A 19,844-nucleotide genomic window follows, 5' to 3' on the forward strand; every position below is an offset into this window, starting at 1 on the left:
GTTTTCCTTGATTTCTTTGCATTGTTCATTTAAGAAGGCCTTCTTGTCTCTCCTTGCTATTCTCTGGAACTCTGCATTCAGTTGGATATATCTTCCCCTTTCTCCCTTGCTTTTCGCTTCCCTTCTTTCGTGAGCTACTTGTCAAGCCTCATCAGACAGCCACTTTTCTTTCTTGCATTTCTTTTTCTTTGGGATGGATTGAGTTGCTGCCTCCTGAGCAATGTTACGGACCTCTGTCCATAGTTCCTCAGGCACTCTGTCTATCAGGTCTAATTCCTTAAATCTATTCCTCACCTCCACTGTATATTCGTAAGGGATATGATTTAGCTCCTACCTGAATGGTTTAGTGGTTTTCCCTACGTTCTTCAGTTTAAGCTGAAATTTTGCAAGAAGCAGCTCATGATCTGAGCCACAGTCAGCTCCAGGTCTTGTTTTGACTGACTGTATAGAGCTTCTCCATCTTTGGCTGCAAAGGACATAATCAATCTGATTTCGATATTGACCATCTGGTGATGTCCATGTGTAGAGTCGCCTCTTGTGCTGTTGGAAAAGAGTGTTTGCTATGATCAGTGTGTTCTCTTGGCAAATCTCTATGAGCCTTTGTCCTGCTTCATTTTGTACACCAAGGCCATGCTTGCCTGTTATCCCGGTGATTTCCTGACTTCCTACTTTAGCATTCCAATCCCCTATGATGAAGAGGACATCTTTTTTTGGTGTTAGTTTTAGAAGGTGTTGTAGGTCTTCATAAAACCACCTCAGCTTCTTTGGCCTCAGTGGTTGGGGTATAGACTTGAATTACTGTGATGTTGAATGGCTTGCCTTGGATTCATACTGAGATCATTCTATCGTTTTTGAGATTGTACCCCAGTACTGCTTTTCCCACCCTTTTGTTGACTATGAGTGCGACTCCATTTCTTCTAAGGGATTCTTGCCCACAGTAGTAGCTATGATGGTCACCTGAATTAAATTCGCCCATGCTTGTCCATTTTAGTTCGCTGATTCCCAAGATGTCAATGTTCAATCTTGCCATCTCATGTTTGACCACCTCCAGCTTACCTTGATTCATTGATCTTACATTCCAGGTTCCTAAACAATATTGTTCTTTATGGCTTCACTGAGTTACGCAAGCCCCTTCGCCACAACAAGGCAGTGATCCATGAAGGGGCCCACGAGGCTTACAATCTATAAACTGAGTTTTCAATACAGGAGAGATAACAGAAAGAGCTATCAGTGGTTACTAATCCCGATGGCCATATGCTACCTCCAGTGTCAGAGGCAGTAAGTCTATGTACACCAGTTGCTGGGGGACATGAGCCGGAGGGTACTGTTGGCCTGTTGCACTCATGTCCTGCCTGCGGGTTTCTGACAGGCAGCTGGTTGGCTGCTTGAGTGAACATAATGCTGGACTAGATGGACCCTTGGTCTGATTCAGCATGGCTCTTCTTATGGGAGGGAAGTGGAGGCAGGGATAAAAAGGGACTGCATGCCCCTGTCAATGCACAACTTTACACCAGCCTTTGGTGGGAGGGAAGGAGAGAGGGCATTTAGACCTGGTGGGGTGCTACCCAGCCGGTCTGGCCTATCAGGCAACATGGGGGGTGGTGGTCAGCCCAAAGAATTTCCATCCTGTTGACTTCAATGGGAGGAGGGGCAGAATTTAAAATAGCCACACACATACATAGTGTCAACAATTACTCTGCCCACATCACGACATTTAAAATAGCCACACACTTATTAAAAGCCACACGCTTATTAATTGTTGTTGTTTATTCATTCAGTCGCTTCTGACTCTTGGTGACTTCATGGACCAGCCCATGCCAGAGCTTCCTGTCGGCCGTCGCCACCCCCAGCTCCCCCAAGGTCGAGTCCGTCACCTCCAGAATATCATCCATCCATCTTGCCCTTGGTCGGCCCCACTTCCTTTTGCCATCCACTTTCCCTAGCATCAGCATCTTCTCCAGGGTATCCTGTCTTCTCATTATGTGGCCAAAGTACTTCAGTTTTGCCTTTAATATCCTTCCCTCAAGTGAGCAGTCTGGCTTTATTTCCTGGAGTATGGACTGGCTTGATCTTCGTGCAGTCCAAGGCCCTCTCAGAATTTTCCTCCAACACCACAGTTCAAAAGCATCTATCTTCCTTCACTCAGCCTTCCGTATGGTCCAGCTCTCACAATGACGCCATAAGCTAAACCGTGAAGGGACACCCAAGATCGGAAGGTCATGGCAGAGAGGTCAGACTTAATAGTATCCCTGGGGAAGGTTACGGCAACCCACCCCAGTATTCTTGCCATGAAAACTAAATGGATCAGTACAACCAGAGTACTGACAACAAAGGTCTGCATAGTTAAAGCAATGGTATTCCCTGTAGTAACACTTATTAATAAGCCACAATGAATAAGCCAATTAATAAGCCACACTAGCCACACTTAATGAGTCACACTAGCCACTTAATAAGCCACACTTATTATTAATAGCCACACACTTATTAATAGCCACACACTGAATATTAATAAATTACTTATTAAAATAAATTTAAAATAGCCACACACACACACACACACACATGGTGTCAACGATTGCTCTGTCCACATCACCGCATCAGAGCGTGGGATATGGTGGAATTTAGCACCCAATTACAGCACACCACCATCACCAGTATATAAGGGAGAGCATTACCCAATAATAGGGTGAGTAGCCTGGGGCTCTATCTCTCTGGCTGTATGCTGTGCACATTTGATGGTTACAAGTAGGGATGGCGGGGAATTTCTCCACGAATCTTCGGGAGGCCGAGTGCCAACGCATTCGGCCCCCCGAAAGTGTTGGGGAAATTCTCCGCCAGCCCCCCGCCCCCCCCGGGATGGGACTTACGGTGGCCGAATGTCCCTCTCGGTGGCGGGTCCCGGCAGCGGTTCGGCGGCGGTTTGGCGGGGGCGGGGGCGGCGGCGGCCGGTCTCCCGTAAATCTTTACGTAGACTAGACGTGCCAAAATAAGGAACGCAAATGGCGGCGCCCATGGGCCGCCGCCATTTGCGTACGCGCTCCCCCCCCCCCCCAAAGTCACCCGTGATAGGCTATGTGACGATTTACGTAGCCTATCACGGCTGACTTTGGAAAGGCTACGTTAATCATTACGTAGCCTATCACGGGGTTTTGGTTTTTTTTCCAAAAAAAGGAAAAGAGGTGGAGCCAAAGCAAAGGGGGAGGAGCAAAAATAAAAGCATATTGCAGCTGGGGAGAGCAGTCCTATGGCCACTGGACACTGTCTAGAGGGCCACAGGATTTTTTGGTTTACTGGCTCCGAGCTTGTAGACAGCACTCCAAGCTTGAGGCCAGGAAACTGCGCTCCCCGCCTCGCCTCGCCTCGCCTCGCCTTGTAGCCTGTGCAGGGAGGACTGTGGCGGCTGCTTCTCCATGCTTGTAACAGAGCGCAGAGAGGGCAAAAAGGGAGCATTCCTGGGGGCAGGGAGGGAAGGAGACTGTGGAAGCCCATTTACAATGCTTACTGTAGTGTCTCCAGGCCCATTCCCACCCACTCTCTGAAGTCCCAGCTAGATGCGCAAAATTGTGCGTCTAGCCAAGAATTCAGGGTGGCCGGAGTGTGGAGGAGAGGGTCCTCTCCATGCTCTGCCCAACCTGCATTTGATAGACGTCAGTCTCCGAGTTCGGAGGCTGCTGTTTGTCTCAATAGGATTATGCCCTAAAGCTCTTATTGCCAGTAACCAAACTGGTTGAGGGAAAGATGTAAGAAATTTAAAATGAAATGTGGAAAAGTATATTTAAAGCAAGGGTCCTATCATACATACCAAAGAGGCCTAGCTAAAAAGGATGCTTTCTGAACCAAAGTTTGCTCTTGGCCTATTACTGGCAGGCAGTTTGACCTGTGGAAAAGAGAACATGTTGAGAATTCTTGCCCCAAAAGGTTCATGCCCCAGACAGGACTAAACCACAGAGAACAAACTGGGAAATTTCTGTAAAACTGTACAGTAAACAAGATGACTAAGCAGGAGGATGTTACCTTAAGTTGAGGAGGGGCCCTTAAGGAGGTTAGACCACCCTATTGTAACTAATCAGTAAGTTAAAAATGTTAGTGTTTCTATTTATGGCAATGGGCATAGAAGCTAGCAAAATACAACAGTGGCCCAGATACCATGTTCTGCCTTCATTCAAGATTCTTGGAGTCTCTTTGGTTTCATTCAAAGGGTCTTTAAGAAGAGACAGAGCCTTCACCGTGAATATAGTAAGCTAATTCTGTTCTATTTATATATTAAGGCTGGATGAAAGGTGTGTGTGGATGTTGTTTTCTTTGATAAAATAATTTTATCTGATTTCAAATAGTTGTATAATTCAGTGCTTCTTTACACTGTAAGACAAACCACATCTCTCTGAACCCAAACCAGATATAAACAGGAAGTAAGAGTCTGTCTGATTAATTAGGGGTCTGCAGGGAGGTAAGCAGGGATCTGAGTAATTAGGTGTGCAATCCTATGCAGGTTTAGACAGAAAAAAGTCCTACCATTCCCAGCCAGCCACGGGAGTTGTAGGACTTCTTTCTGTCTAAACTTGCATAGGATTGCACCCCTAATCTGCAGTTACTAGGACTTGCCTGCATCTCTTTTGATTTTTTTCCTGTCTAGACATGCATAAGATTTCACGCTAGATTTATTATCCTTAAATTTAACTCTTACATCTGGTGTAAAGCATGACATGTCTTGATGGTGCCACGTAACTAAATAATAATGGTACTAATGACAGTTTTCTAGCACTGGGAAGATGTGAGTTAGAAGTGACACTGCCTGCATTTCACTTGACGTGTGGCAACACTTTCCAAATACCCGCTCACTCTAGTGTTCCCTTTCTGGTAAGCAACCTGACGACATTTTGCTGTTCCTTGATGTATCCGCTCTGTTGTTTAGGGGAGAGACATTTAGCCTGCAGCAGCCTCCCAGCGAGGGTCTGGTTTCTTGACTGGGTGTTTGCCCACTAGGTGTCACTGTCGGTTTGAGACAAAGATGACTGCAGCAGAGCAGACACTATATTCGTGCCAGCTGTCTCTGCAACAAAAAAGCCACCAAATAATTTGGACATATTGTTCATTTGGTGCAGTTGTAATTTAGGTTTCTAGGACCATTTATCATAAAGCTGTCTGCTTGCTTATTCCATGGCTCAAGGCTGCTTGAGTATATCTCACTGCATTCCTGGGAGAATCAGAGTATTGAAGCTGATTTCTCTAAAAGCTGTCACAGTACATTATTGGAGCACATTTTATTAAAGTTCATTTTCAAGACTTAAATTTAACAGTGTTCTAGACCATTGTCATTTGCCATACACTGGAACAGTAATTTCTCTATCAAAGTCAGTTATTGAATTCTAAAAGTTGACTAAAGTATTTTTGAAACACATGGAAGTATGTGACTGGAAAGCAAAATAGGAGGACCAGATACCTTCAAAGCAAAAGGATCTTATTTCTTTGAAGCTGCTAGATCTTGAGCATGGGATGCAGAGCAGTAACATTATAGAAGAGACATTAAAGAAGCCAGTTTTTAAAAAGAGGAAATATACGCAAATACTTGATGAGACTGGAAAAATATGTGAAATAAATATGGGATTGTACCCATTCCTCTAGTTGCCTCTGAGTCCTTTGGCTTCATCTGCCTCATGTTGTGCTCCTGGAGAGCTGGGTGGGGTCACCTGCCTCCCACCCTAAAACAGTTTGACACCTCTGAATCAGACAGAAAGATATCAGAATTTCAGTGGGTCTTCCAGGTGGAGTTGTTAATAAAGGAAAAATCACCCCTCTCTAATCTCCCTATACAAATTACAGTCTGAGGGGGCATGACCAATAGATTCTATGGGCCACTTCAGACATCACACTAAACCATGATGGTTAGGGAATTTCCACTAGCCACAATGGCTTAGCGTGTGGGGTGGGGGGAGAGAAAACCATGTCCCCTGTGATTAGTAAGCCAATCTGGGTAACCACCCTCCTGCAACAGGGTTAAGGGGCCCTGGGGTGGTTTACCCTATCATCTGGCGGGGTCTCCCTTGGTTAAAAAGGGCTCTGGAGGACTTCCAGGCTGTGACTATAGAGTTTGCTGGCTAAAGCGTCTGCCGCTGCTGGCTATGCTTTAGTCACCATGGACTTTCTTTATGGTCGCGCAGCCATTTCCTCTGCTGGAGTGGCCGCTGGGAACCATCCATGTTGTGGAGGATGACAGGATGAGAAATAACTATGCCGGGATGATTGCCAGGTAACTATGGAGGGGGATGGTTGGTGAAACCACGCAGCACCGCATGGTTCTGCGATCGTCTGGCGGGCACACATGTCATGGTTTCACTACCCCCCGCCTCTGTAGTTACCCTAACCACCCTCTCCCCCTGCATGCCTGAACAGGCCCTATCTCTCCAGTTCCACACGGTCAAAGTTGGTGAGAAGAGACTCTACCTATGTTCCACTGTATGTACGTGGGATCTATACTTGTGATAGGGAACACTGATTGTGCCATGGTTCCCAAGGACACAAACAGTATGCATGAAGAATCTATTCTCAATGCTGGCTTAATGAATGGAAACCAGGGAGTGGGGCTGGTGGGTACACAAAGGCTGGGGCTGGCAGGTGCAGTCCTGCCCTCCTCCATACACTCAGTTTATGCATGAAGCTGAAATTAAGAACAGAGCTAAAGGGAGAAAAACTTCTGCAATATTCTGATTTTCAGGCTGTGCTGACTTTTTGCAGGGGGTCATCTTGGAATCAGTGTTTATAGTACAGGTGCAGAACCTCAGGCCAGGGGGGCAAATCTGGCCCTTCAGGGTTCCCCAGAAGGCCATGCCTCATTCACCTGCCCCACCTCCTTCCCCCCAGCCACCCAGCATTTGGTGGTTTCCCAGATTCTGTGCAGTTTCTAAAACTGTAAGAGCTTTAAGTTAATATGCTGATATTCTTGGTATTTTGGCCCTGTTTTGCCTTTGGCCTCCATCACCACTGGAATGCGCCCCCTGAGAGTGTCTTGGCCCTCAGGCTGAAAGAAGTGTAATGAGTACTTAAAAGTAGACTCTGTTATGACCTCATTTTTCAAGGTGCTGAACAGATTATGCACAAACCTTGTTAAGGCTCACAGGCATAGGGTCCTTGTTCTACACAGCCACATTCATTTTTGCAGATTGCATCACAAATTATAAACATATGTACAGTGAATCTGTGTACATATATCCCACACTTTAGAGCTGTAGCTTTTCATGCTCCCTCTGGATGGTAGACTTAACATGTACAGCTAGTTCTGCTGAGGCACATGCATGCTATTAAACTTTTTTTTTTTTTGTATCTGTGGATTTATAATTTTAGAAAGATCTTAATGTCGCTGATAGCCATGACAGTGCGGTCACTGAACTTGAGCCGGACATCCTAGAGAGTGAAGTCAAGTGGGCCTTAGGAAGCATTACTAACAACAAAGTTAGCGGAGATGACAGTATATCCTAAAAGATGATGCTGTTAAAGTGCTGCACTCAATATGCCAACACATTTGGAACACTCAACAGTGGCCACAAGACTGGAAAAGGTCAGTGTACATTCCAATTCCAAAGAAGGGCAATGCCAAAGAGTGTTTAAACTACCGCACAATTGCGCTCATTTCACATGCCAGCAAGGTGATGCTCAAAATCCTACAAGCTAGGCTTCAGCAGTATGTGAACCGAGAACTACCGGAAGTACAAGCTGGGTTTCGAAGAGGCAGAGGAACTAGAGATCAAATCACCAACATTTGCTGGATCATGGAGAAAGCAAGAGAATTCCAGAAAAACGTCTATTTCTGCTTCATTGACTACGCTAAAACCTTTGATTGTGTGGATCACAACAAACTGTGGCAAATTCTTAAAGAGATGGGAATACCAGAGCACCTTACCTGTCTCCTGAGAAACCTGTATGAGGGTCAAGAAGCAACAGTAAGAACTGGACATGGAACAACCGATTGGTTCCAAATTGGGAAAGGAGTACGACAAGGCTGCATATTGTCGCCCTGCTTATTTAACGTATATGCAGAATACATCATGAGAAACGCCGGGTTGGATGAATCACAGGTCGGAATTAAGATTGCCGGGAGAATTATCAACAACCTCAGATACGCAGACGATACCACCCTAATGGCAGAAAGTGAAGAGGATCTCAAGAGCCTCTTGTTGAGGGTGAAAGAGGAGAGTGCAAAAGCTGGTTTGAAACTCAACATTAAAAAAACGAAGATCATGGCATCTGGCCCTATCACTTCCTGGCATATAGAAGGGGAAGAAATGGAAGCAGTGACAGATTTTACTTTCTTGGGCTCCAAGAGCACCGCAGACGGTGGCTGTAGCCATGAAATTAAAAGACGCTTGCTCCTTGGGAGGAAAGCTATGGCAAACCTAGACAGCATAGTAAGAAGCAGAGACATCATCTTGCCGACAAAGGTCCGTCTAATCAACGCTATGTTTTTCCCAGTAGTAATGTATGGCTGTGAGAGCTGGACTGTAAGGAAGGCTGAGCGCCGAAGAATTGATGCTTTCGAACTGTGGTGCTGGAGAAGACTGTTACGAGTCCCCTGGACTGCAAGGAGGTCAAATTAGTCAATCCTAAAGGAAATCAACCCTGACTGCTCATTGGAAGGACAGATACTGAAACTGAAGCTCAAATATTTTGGCCACCTAATGCAAAGAGAAAACTCCCTGGAAAAGACCCTGATGCTGGGAAAGATTGAAGGCAAAAGGAGAAGGGGACGGCAGAGGATGAGATGGCTAGATAGCATCACCGACGCAATGAATATGAACTTGAGCACGCTCTGGGAGAGCTATGGCGTGCTATGGTCCATGGGGTCACGAAGAGTCGGACACGACTTAACGACTGAACAACAACAATATATAATTTTAACATAAATTGCACCTTGTTAAAACATTCCCACTCAATTTTCCTATGAGACTTAGGGCTTTCCCAGATGCTAAAAAACCAAAAACACCTGGGTAGTTCCCTTACAGCTACACGTTATGCAGCAGTAGCTACAGTATTCGATCCCTCTTAAATGGAGTGGGAGGTAGGAGTAGCCTGGCTGTGGAGGACAGCTATATTTACATGTGTTACTTTTAAAAATCAGGAGAGATATTGGCTTGGGTTTTCCTCCCTCAGCTGTCACCTTCCATCAGGCTGCAGCCGAGGGAGAGATGGCAAGTAGGGCTACTCCATCAGGGGACCAGCTGGCTCTTCCTGTCCCTGAGCTGTTTTCATTTCAACTGGTCATTGTAAGAGCCAAGGCCAGCGTCAAAGGTAGGCATGGTCAGGCACCTGCTGAGGGCTCACACCCGGTAGGGGCCCCTGACAAGAACCCCCTGGAATTTCTCCTCCTCTTCACCACTGCAACCTGCTTGTTCACCTGCCTCTCACTCTGGCCCAGACAATGATGGTGATGCGAAGGAGGAGCAGTAGATGACACAGTCCTCTTGCTCACTGGTGCTCTGCCTGTCAAGCAAATAAGTGGTAGCAATGATGGGAAAGAGGAGGACTAATAGCAGCTGGTGATGATGGCAATGAGAAGGTAGACTCACTGAGGGAGGGGGCTCATAGAGGGTGTCTTGCCCAAGAGCCCTCAAAAACCTGGAGCTGGCACTGATATGAGCAACTATCTCATTTTAGGAATTAGTGCCTGCTGAAGTTTGCTTTTATCCTCTTTCCTCCCCATCCCCTTTTCCTTTTGTGTCGTGTCATTTAGATTGTAAGCCTGCACGCAAGGACTGTCTTGTTTTCATTGATGATATGTAAGTTGCCATGGGAACCTTGGGCTGAAAACTGGGCGAACTGCTTCAAATAAACAAACAAACAAATAAAACACAGGCCTGCTACACAAGTGGAAGGCCCTTCTGTTTGTATGTGTGTATGGCACAGATTCCCTTCCATCTGCAACCCCTCGCACCCTTAAAAAGCATCTCTGAAGGATATTGTAACCCTGTGCTGCCAGTTTTCAGGAGGCAAAGCTATGAGAGATATAACGTAGGTTATGGAGGCGGGGGTGGGATTGGTGAAACCACCACCACTGGTGCGTGGAGAAGGTAATTTTGCTTACCCAGTGGGATTTTGAGATCAAAGTTATATTCCCCAGCACAGGGGAAAAAAGAACAAACAGCCTCCAAAAAACTAGATAATGTTTTAAAAAGAAAATGTATTTGATTCATTTAACATCTTTCTACCCTGTCTTTCAGGGCACATAGCCCTCGCAAGGTGGCTCACAAAAATGTTTTTAAAATGTATAGAACGTCTGTATATAAGAAGCACTAATATACAATCATTTTTTTTAAATGCTAAAAACCAGCAGCAGATTTTTGTCCCCTTTAGAACAGACTAATTATTGGGAATAAAAAATATAAAAAATTGGGAATAAAAAATATAAAAAAGAATTCCAAACTGAAAACTTACAACAGTTTTGAAAAAAAAATCAACACAAACTAATCAAACATGGGCCAGAATGCAAATGATTTCACGGTTCTTTTAAAAGCCAGCAACAACGAGGTTATACATACCTTCTTACCATTGAAAATAGTTATAATCTGCATGAGCACACATATATTTGGTTCAGCAAGCAAATGTTTAGTTTCTAATGTATTGTAATTTCTTAAAAATGTGTTAAAAATCCACAAGAGAACTTTTGGGACAGAACTTGCCCTTTTGGGACAGTACTGGTATCACAGACACTATCTAATAGGTGTCATAACGTTTGTTGTGGCAATTGCATTCCACAACGCTCTAACAATGGCAATTGATATTCTAGGTTGGAGGAGGGAGAGAACTGCATTTTGTAAAAGATAAAATATAGCTGTTCGAGTGCTGGGGAAATGCACCGTCCTTAAAGAAAGACATCCAGAGCCTACTCAACGTGGAGTGTTTCCAGACGGAGGGCTTCTAGCGCTAATAATAGAAAGGCATTGTGCAGCCATTCTGTCTTTCCCTCTTTAACAGATTTTTCTTTGGATGGGAGAAGCAATGGGAAAACACAACAGGGCTACAAGTGGAAGAGTACGTCATCTAGACCACCTGTAAAGTTCCATGAACGAGGCACAGCAATTGCACAATAAAAGTGTCGCCTGGAAGCACTCAAAGTAACAACTGCCCTGCCTCATTCTTGGAATTTTATGGGGGTGGTGGTGGTGTCCAAATGTCATTGTATTCCATTTGTAACTCTCCTGTGTTTTCTAACCACTTCATCTGTCTCTCCCCCCCGCCCTCAAATGTCCTTGAAGGAGGAAAACACGGAATAGCCGCATAATGTCTTTTGGTACACTAGAAGCCCTCCATCTGGAATCACCCTTTAAGTTTTCAGTCCTCCATTTACTTATCAGTAGTAGGACTTACTCTGTGGGACTTACCTCCCTGTAATATGCTTAGCATTGGGCTGCAACCATGCCTTCTTATCAGCTGAGAGGCATATCTATCTATCTATCTATCTATCTATCTATCTATCTATCTATCTATCTATCTATCTATCTGGTTCACATGATCATGGCTGGGAAAATAAGCCACAACCCATGAGCTGTTGTAGGGTTCTAGCTAGCTTGTTAATCATAGCAACAAGCTGTCTTGGCTGGGTTCACACGCCATGACAAGCTGTGCTGCCGAGAGCAATTATGCTAACCCCCTGGCATGCGACTGGCACATGTAGGATGGTTAACAAGCCACCGTGGCTTATTAACCACCCTGTGATTGTGCGAACCAGGGCCAGATCTACACCTCGTGTCATATCGATACAAACCCATCATGGTGATGCTATATCCCTCTTGCGCATTTATACTTTGTAGCACGCACAGTGACATCCGTGGCAGTATTTTGGATAATATGTAATAAAAAGCAGGGCATAACGCTAGAAAAGTGGAATATGGAATATACCATATATATATATATATATATATATATATATATATATATATATATATATAACATGGCCCAACAGTTATCAGTGTACTTCAATACCGATAAAAAGCACTAGGGTAGGTTTTGATCTCTATCTTTGTAGGGACTGAAGTAGAATATTCCTAACAATCAACCTTTATACATTTCTGAACAGCAGTGTAAGCCTCCTTATTTACTAAACTTATTTGTATTTTACACATGTTAGATATATATATGGGAACTGAGTTGCATCCACATGACAAAAGAAACAAATTGGTCACTGGTGGAGAGTTGCCAACTTCTGGGCCACCGGCTGCCCCTTTAATAGCAGTTTGATCTACATCAATGAACAGATGGTCCGGTTTACCTCCATGCCCTGAAAAGCTTTTCCTGAACCTCTGCTAAAGGCACAGGAGCAGGCCAGGGCACACTAGGTCCCCCCACACCCCACTGGGCAGTTGGCAACACTATACTCGTGAACAAATAGTCTGAAAGGGGCTAGTAGGCTTGTTGTGAGAGGATCAAGGCAGCATATAGTGTAGCTCCTGGTCTTACCGCCAGATGTAATCCGCATGAGGCTGAGAGGCATTAACTAGAAGTTAGAGAAAATGAAATTTCTGTCTGCTACAAAATGATTAACTTTTGAAGCAAAAGGACATTTCAGGTAGCTGAACAGCCAGCAATTCAGCCTTGATGTTGAACACAGAGACATCTCATGAAGAAGTTCACATTTCTGATGGGGTGACTCTAAAACATCATTTTATAGAATAATAAATTCTATTTATTATTGGAGCCAGACTCACTCATACCTGTCATAGGCATAGCAACGACAAACTTCAGTTCCACTGATTCCAATGTGTCTACTCTAAGTATGAGTAAGTCTGGATCCAACCCATTGTTAGTGGGCACGATCTGGTGAAAGTTACTTTTTAAGCTCCGCTGATTTCATTTCGACTTGCTAATCTCACGCTTCCACTGAAACCAACAGGATGCGCAGCCTGATTCTATGTACCCACTCAGTTCCTTTAGGGCTTACTTCCAAGTAAGCGTGTGCAACCTTAGAAGTACTTAATTTTAGCTGAATTGTACCCACTGTTGTGTATCGTACCTTTCCAGCTAGAAGCCACAGGTCTTAGTGCAGTATATGCAAAAACTAAATGCAGAAACGGCTGCTTTCCAGTGGCATAAGACTTTGCTAAAATATTTAGGGCACATAGGGTCTGAGTGCTTTCCTAACCATCTTGCTATCCAACTCAGGTGTCTTCTCTAACGAATGCACTGCTGATAAAGTAATGTGAATTTCTTTTGAGTAGTGAGGGTCGTGGGGAGGATAATATGTAATTATGATATCATCGACCTTTCGGTTCATATTTTTTAAGGCAATGATGGCTTGGTTTACTGTATGCCATTTACAATAAGTGCTTTTGTTGCCCTGGTCGCAGTTTTGGTGCCCATTAAGATGGAAACTGTATGTAAATCGGGATTATCCATTAATATCTATAATTCATGTTGGAACGAAGGAGATTGCTTGTTATGGGAGGAAACCATAAACAGGAGTTTTATGAACAGTAAAAATCTTGCAAGGTGGTTCTCTAAAAATAATTTCCCCTAGTAGTCTAACATAAATCCTTAATTTTAGTAGCACGCGTAGCAGGATGAAATGATTGATTTTTTTTTTTTTGCGAAGCATTGTGGGCTGCCACAACAGAGCCTTTGCTATAAAAGACTAGACATTTTCAATTGCTTTTTATAACTTCAGAATTGATTTTATTTGCTTAGCACCTGACTAAGGTAATGAAAGAAAAAGAAATACAGCCAAATGCCAAAGCAGACAGTTCCAAAAAATGCAGCTTTTGAAATTATGTCACTGTAGATTAAAGAAAAACAAGAATATTACACAGCTCTTTCTGTAGAAATGACAAGGCATCCCACTGTTGCACTGTACGAACAGTCAGTTCTTGTGTGGAATATTGCACTTAACACAGAAAAATGTCAGGCGTTCAGCAAAGAAATTAGTAGTGGAGGCTGGTGGCTCCGATGTCAGTGGGGTGGTGAATCCACTCTGGGTTTCAGTCAGAACCAGTCAAAACTCTAAAGGAGTTATTGCATCTTGGATAGCTGCTTTACAGTTCTGACTGAAACCTGGGGTGGATTCATCGCCCCACTGATATCAGAGCCACCAGCTTTCACTGGAAATTATAACATAGAAATGAAGAGTGGTGTAGTGGTTAGCTCAATCACGGAGGTCATGCTTGGGCTACCCACTTTCTCTTAGTCTAACCTACCTCACAGGGTTGTTGTCAGGATAAAAGTGGGGAGATCCATGTATGCCACTCTGAGACCTTTGAAGGAAAGGTGGAATATAAAAGCAACTAATAAAAATAATAACTGAATGGCTAGTCTTCTCTTTGGTACATGCAGATATAGCATCACTGGCAAATTAACGATACTTTTATTTCTGATCCCCAGTTTTTGTTGTAATAATAAACAGTTGCTTTCAGGAACTGTCTGAATGCAATATTTGAAAAATGCTCTTACTTCCCTTTCAAGAAAAGAGAGTTTTATTGCAATGGGCAGAACTTTTATTGCAATGGGAAGACTTTTCATGTCTCCAAAATTTACTGAATTATATAGAATTCAGTTTTTATGTGGTTCATGTTTAGTGGTAGGTTTTAAAATGAATAAAGAAACCAGTGTGTCCAATTTTTTTTTTAGTGTAGGGATTTATGATTATTGCTTTTCAACAATGTCACCTATAACCCCAGAACTGCAAAATGTATGGGAATGAGATTTCATTTTCTTTAACCTTAATGTCCAGTTTTTCTTCTTATAGGTGTTGTAGTTGTGATCTTCTGCATCCACATGGGGTTTAAGGTCTTCGGATCCTGTTGTGGTGGAGCCTTGTTGTTAAGTACCATGATGAAATGAACTGAGGATACCAGTAGAGATTTCACATCAGATAGACACAAAAAACTCTGTAAAGTGCACAGCACCTTTTGGCTTGTCTTTTTGGCTTCTCTGAAAGATGGTTAAAATAAGTAAGAAAATTATATGACACACCTGACTGCAACAACTTTCCAGTGGCTGGTGTGAACTAGTTAAACATAGTGAACTGGGGAAGATTATTTTGTCAAGAGAAGATAAAACACGTGATTTGGGTTTGCACAGTTTGGGAAGTTCTTTGTAAACACCAGGCCAGTAAAGACATCTTTAAATTGGCTTGGATAAAATGCGCTCTGAATTTTTATCTAGTGAGTTAGTAAACCTTCCATTTTTCTCTCAGCAACTCTCCTTATACCAAGTATTACTTGATTGTCTGTATATGAAGACTGTCAAATTAAAGACAATCAGAGAGTACCTTGTGTTTTTTGGCGGGTATGTCCTTTATACTTAGTTTTGACAGTTGTAAATTGTAAGTTTACCTGTGATGCTGTTGTTTCACCTGTATTGCTTGGAATAATAATCAGTCCAAAGCAAAGAAATGTTATCTTCTAGGAAAATCACAGACTGGGCTACTAAATCATTGTTGGTTTTGTGACATGACGATTGCCATGAAAATAGCATAAGTGAATTTTCTTAAATGTCTGTCTGAGCTGATATGTCAGTAGCCACTGTTGCTGATACAGGGATGTGTGTCTTTATAAGCTTCATAAGAGGAAATTGATGTTATATTTTATTCTTTTCTTAAGGACTGCTGCAATGCCAGGCACTGGTGTTGATATATCTGGTCTCTCCCAATGTGCACTCAGTAGAGTGCACACCATTTGAGCCATCCAGTAGCAAGACACTGGCAAAAGCAGCTGGATACTCAATTAAAAAAAAAAAAACCTTCCTGCCCTACACCATGAGATCAGTTAGTTGCAATTAGGGAAGTCACAGAAATCTGCAATGGAATCAAATGAATTCGGATTTCTGTGACTCGGACCCATGGATTCCGCAGCAGACCGGCTTTTCCCAAATTGCACAGAATCACAGAATAGTAGGGTTGGAAGGGGCCTATAAGACCTTCGAGTCCAATCCCCTGCTCAATGCAGGAATCTAAGTCAAAACATCCCTGACAGATGGCTGTCCAAGTTCATCTTGAATGCCTCCACATTCAAGATGAACTTGAATCAAGTGTGGGAGAGCCGACTACCTCCATAATGCACAACTATTAAGTGGACAAAAACCCAGATCCAGACCCTCTGTCATTCAATACTATATTCAGTACTATATAACAATGACTGCTTAAGGTGGAGAAAATGTAAGATGGAAAGAGGTCTAGTAAACGGAGATGACAAAAGGTTGTGCTAAGAGGACAACTTCCAGAGTTTAATTAATGGACTTCCTACAGGGACTTTGGGATTTATTCTGTTTCAATATTATATCGGTGACTTTAGGGAATGAAGTAGGATCATGATGACGACATTAATCTCAGCAGCATTCTTACTACAGAAAAGGATAAGGAAGTCTGCTCAGAATGAATCTGATACCCTCATATTCTATGGACTTTCCAGACCAGTTTTTTTTTTTTACTTTCCACCAGAATTTTACACAAATTTAGTTGTAAAAACATCTGTAAAATTAAAAAAAACACCAGCCAAAAATGTGCATTTTCCCCATAGACTAAAGCAAGAAAATGTGTGTTGGGGTGGGGGGATTTGTACATTGGGGAGGGGTATTTGCGCTTTTGCACAAATTTGTGCAAATTTGAGAAACTGGAAAAAATCAATTTCTGCCAATGAGCAGACACTGGAACTAAAGGCACCTGACAATCTGTGAAACACAGACAACAGATTTTACAAAATCCATACATGCCTAGTTGCAATATATACTTCTTATTCTCACAACACCCCTTCATGGATCACTGCCTTGTTGTGGCGAAGGGGCTTGCGTAACTCAGTGAAGCCATAAGCTATGCCGTGCAGGGCCACCCAAGACGGACAGGTCATGGCAGAGAGTTCTGACAAAATGTGGTCCACTGGAGAAGGAAATGGCAACCCACTCCAGTATTCTTGCCAAGAAAACCCCATGGAACGTATCACAAGGCTAAAAGATATGGCCCTGGAAGATGAGCCCCTCAGGTCGGAAGGTGTCCAATATGCTACTGGGGAAGAGCAGAGGGTATTTCCAAGTAGCGCCAGAAAGAGTGAAGCGGCTGGGCCAAAGCCGAAAGGACACTCAGCTGTGGATGTGTCTGGTGGTGAAAAGAAAGTCCGATGCTGTAAAGAACAATATTGTTTAGGAACCTGGAATGTCAGATCAATGAATCAAGGTAAGCTGGAGGTGGTCAAACATGAGATGGCAAGATTGAACATCGACATCTTGGGAATCAGCGAACTAAAATGGACAGGCATGGGCGAATTTAATTCAGGTGACCATAATATCTACTATTGTGGGCAAGAATCCCTTAGAAGAAATGGAGTAGCACTCATAGTCAACAAAAGGGTGGGAAAAGCAGTACTGGGGTACAATCTTAAAAACAACAGAATGATCTCAGTACGAATCCAAGGCAAACCATTCAACATCACAGTAATTCAAGTCTATGCCCCAACCACTGAGGCCGAAGAAGCTGAGGTTGATCGGTTCTATGAAGACCTACAACACCTTCTAGAACTAACACCAAAAAAAGATGTCCTCTTCATCACAGGGGATTGGAATGCTAAAGTAGGAAGTCAAGAAATCACCGGGATAACAGGCAGGCATGGCCTTGGTGTACAAAATGAAGCAGGACAAAAGCTAATAGAGTTTTGCCAAGAGAACATGCTGATCATAGCAAACACTCTTTTCCAACAGCACAAGAGGCGACTCTACACATGGACATCACCAGATGGTCAATATCGAAATCAGATTGATTATGTCCTTTGCAGCCAAAGATGGAGAAGCTCCATACAGTCAGTAAAAACAAGACCTGGAGCTGACTGTGGCTCAGATCATGAGCTGCTTCTTGCAAAATTTCGGCTTAAATTGAAGAACGTCGGGAAAACCACTAAACCGTTCAGGTATGACCTAAATCATATCCCTTATGAATATACAGTGGAGGTGAGGAATAGATTTCAGGGATTAGACCTGATAGACAGAGTGCCTGAGGAACTATGGACGGAGGTCCGTAACATTGTTCAGGAGGCAGCAACTCAATCCATCCCAAAGAAAAAGAAATGCAAGAAAGCAAAGTGGCTGTCTGATGAGGCTTTACAAGTAACTCACGAAAGAAGGGAAGCGAAAAGCAAGGGAGAAAGGGGAAGATATACCCAACTGAATGCAGAGTTCCAGAGAATAGCAAGGAGAGACAAGAAGGCCTTCTTAAATGAACAATGCAAAGAAATCGAGGAAAACAACAGAATGGGAAAGACTAGAGATCTCTTCAAGAAAATTGGAGATCTCAAGGGAACGTTTTGTGCAAAGATGGGCATGATAAAGGACAAAGAAGGCAGGGACCTCACAGAAGCAGATGAGATTAAGAAGAGGTGGCAAGAATACACAGAAGAACTATACAGGAAAGATCTGAATGTCCCTGATAGCCATGATAGTGCGGTCACTGAACTTGAGCCGGACATCCTCGAGAGTGAAGTCAAGTGGGCCTTAGGAAGCATTAGTAACAACAAAGCTAGCGGAGATGACAGTATTCCAGCCGAGTTATTTAAAATCCTAAAAGATGATGCTGTTAAAGTGCTGCATTCAATATGCCAACAAATCTGGAACACTCAACAGTGGCCACAAGACTGGAAAAGGTCAGTTTACATTCCAATTGCAAAGAAGGGCAATGCCAAAGAGTGTTCAAACTACCGCACAATTGCGCTCATTTCACATGCCTGCAAGGTGATGCTCAAAATCCTACAAGCTAGGTTTCAGCAGTATGTGAACCGAGAACTACCGGAAGTACAAGCTGGGTTTCGAAGAGGCAGAGGAACTAGAGATCAAATCGCCAACATTCGCTGCATCATGGAGAAAGCAAGAGAATTCCAGAAAAACGTCTATTTCTGCTTCATTGACTACGCTAAAGCCTTTGATTGTGTGGATCACAACAAACTGTGGCAAATTCTTAAAGTGATGGGAGTACCAGACCACCTTACCTGTCTCCTGAGAAACCTGTACGAGGGTCAAGAAGCAACAGTAAGAACCAGACATGGAACAACCGATTGGTTCAAAATTGGGAAAGGAGTACGACAAGGTTGCATATTGTCACCCTGCTTATTTAACTTATATGCAGAGTACATCATGAGAAATGCCGGGTTGGATGAATCAGAGGTCGGAATTAAGATTGCTGGGAGAATTATCAACAACCTCCGATATGCAGACGATACCACCCTAATGGTAGAAAGCGAAGAGGATCTCAAGAGCCTCTTGTTGAGGGTGAAAGAGGAGAGTGCAAAAGCTGGTTTGAAACTCAACATTAAAAAAACGAAGATCATGGCATCTGGCCCCATCACTTCCTGGCATATAGAAGGGGAAGAAATGGAAGCAGTGACAGATTTTACTTTCTTGGGCTCCAAGATCACCGCAGACGGTGACTGTAGCCATGAAATTAAAAGACGCTTGCTCCTTGGGAGGAAAGCTATGGCCAACCTAGACAGCATAGTAAGAAGCAGAGACATCACCTTGCCGACAAAGGTCCGTCTAATCAAAGCTATGGTTTTCCCAGTAGTAATGTATGGCTGTGAGAGCTGGACTATAAGGAAGGCTGAGCGCCGAAGAATTGATGCTTTCGAACTGTGGTGCTGGAGAAGACTCTTACGAGTCCCCTGGACTGCAAGGAGGTCAAATCAGTCCATCCTAAAGGAAATCAACCCTGAGTGCTCATTGGAAGGACAGATAATGAAGCTGAAGCTCCAATATTTTGGCCACCTAATGCGAAGAGAAAACTCCCTGGAAAAGACCCTGATGCTGGGAAAGACTGAAGGCAAAAGGAGAAGGGGACGGCAGAGGATGAGATGGCTAGATAGCATCACGGATGCAATGAATATGAACTTGAGCAC

This window comes from Heloderma suspectum, chromosome 4, assembly GCF_057233095.1.
Source record: "Heloderma suspectum isolate Gila_16-S chromosome 4, 16-S_ref, whole genome shotgun sequence".
In the NCBI taxonomy this organism is placed as follows: domain Eukaryota; kingdom Metazoa; phylum Chordata; class Lepidosauria; order Squamata; family Helodermatidae; genus Heloderma; species Heloderma suspectum.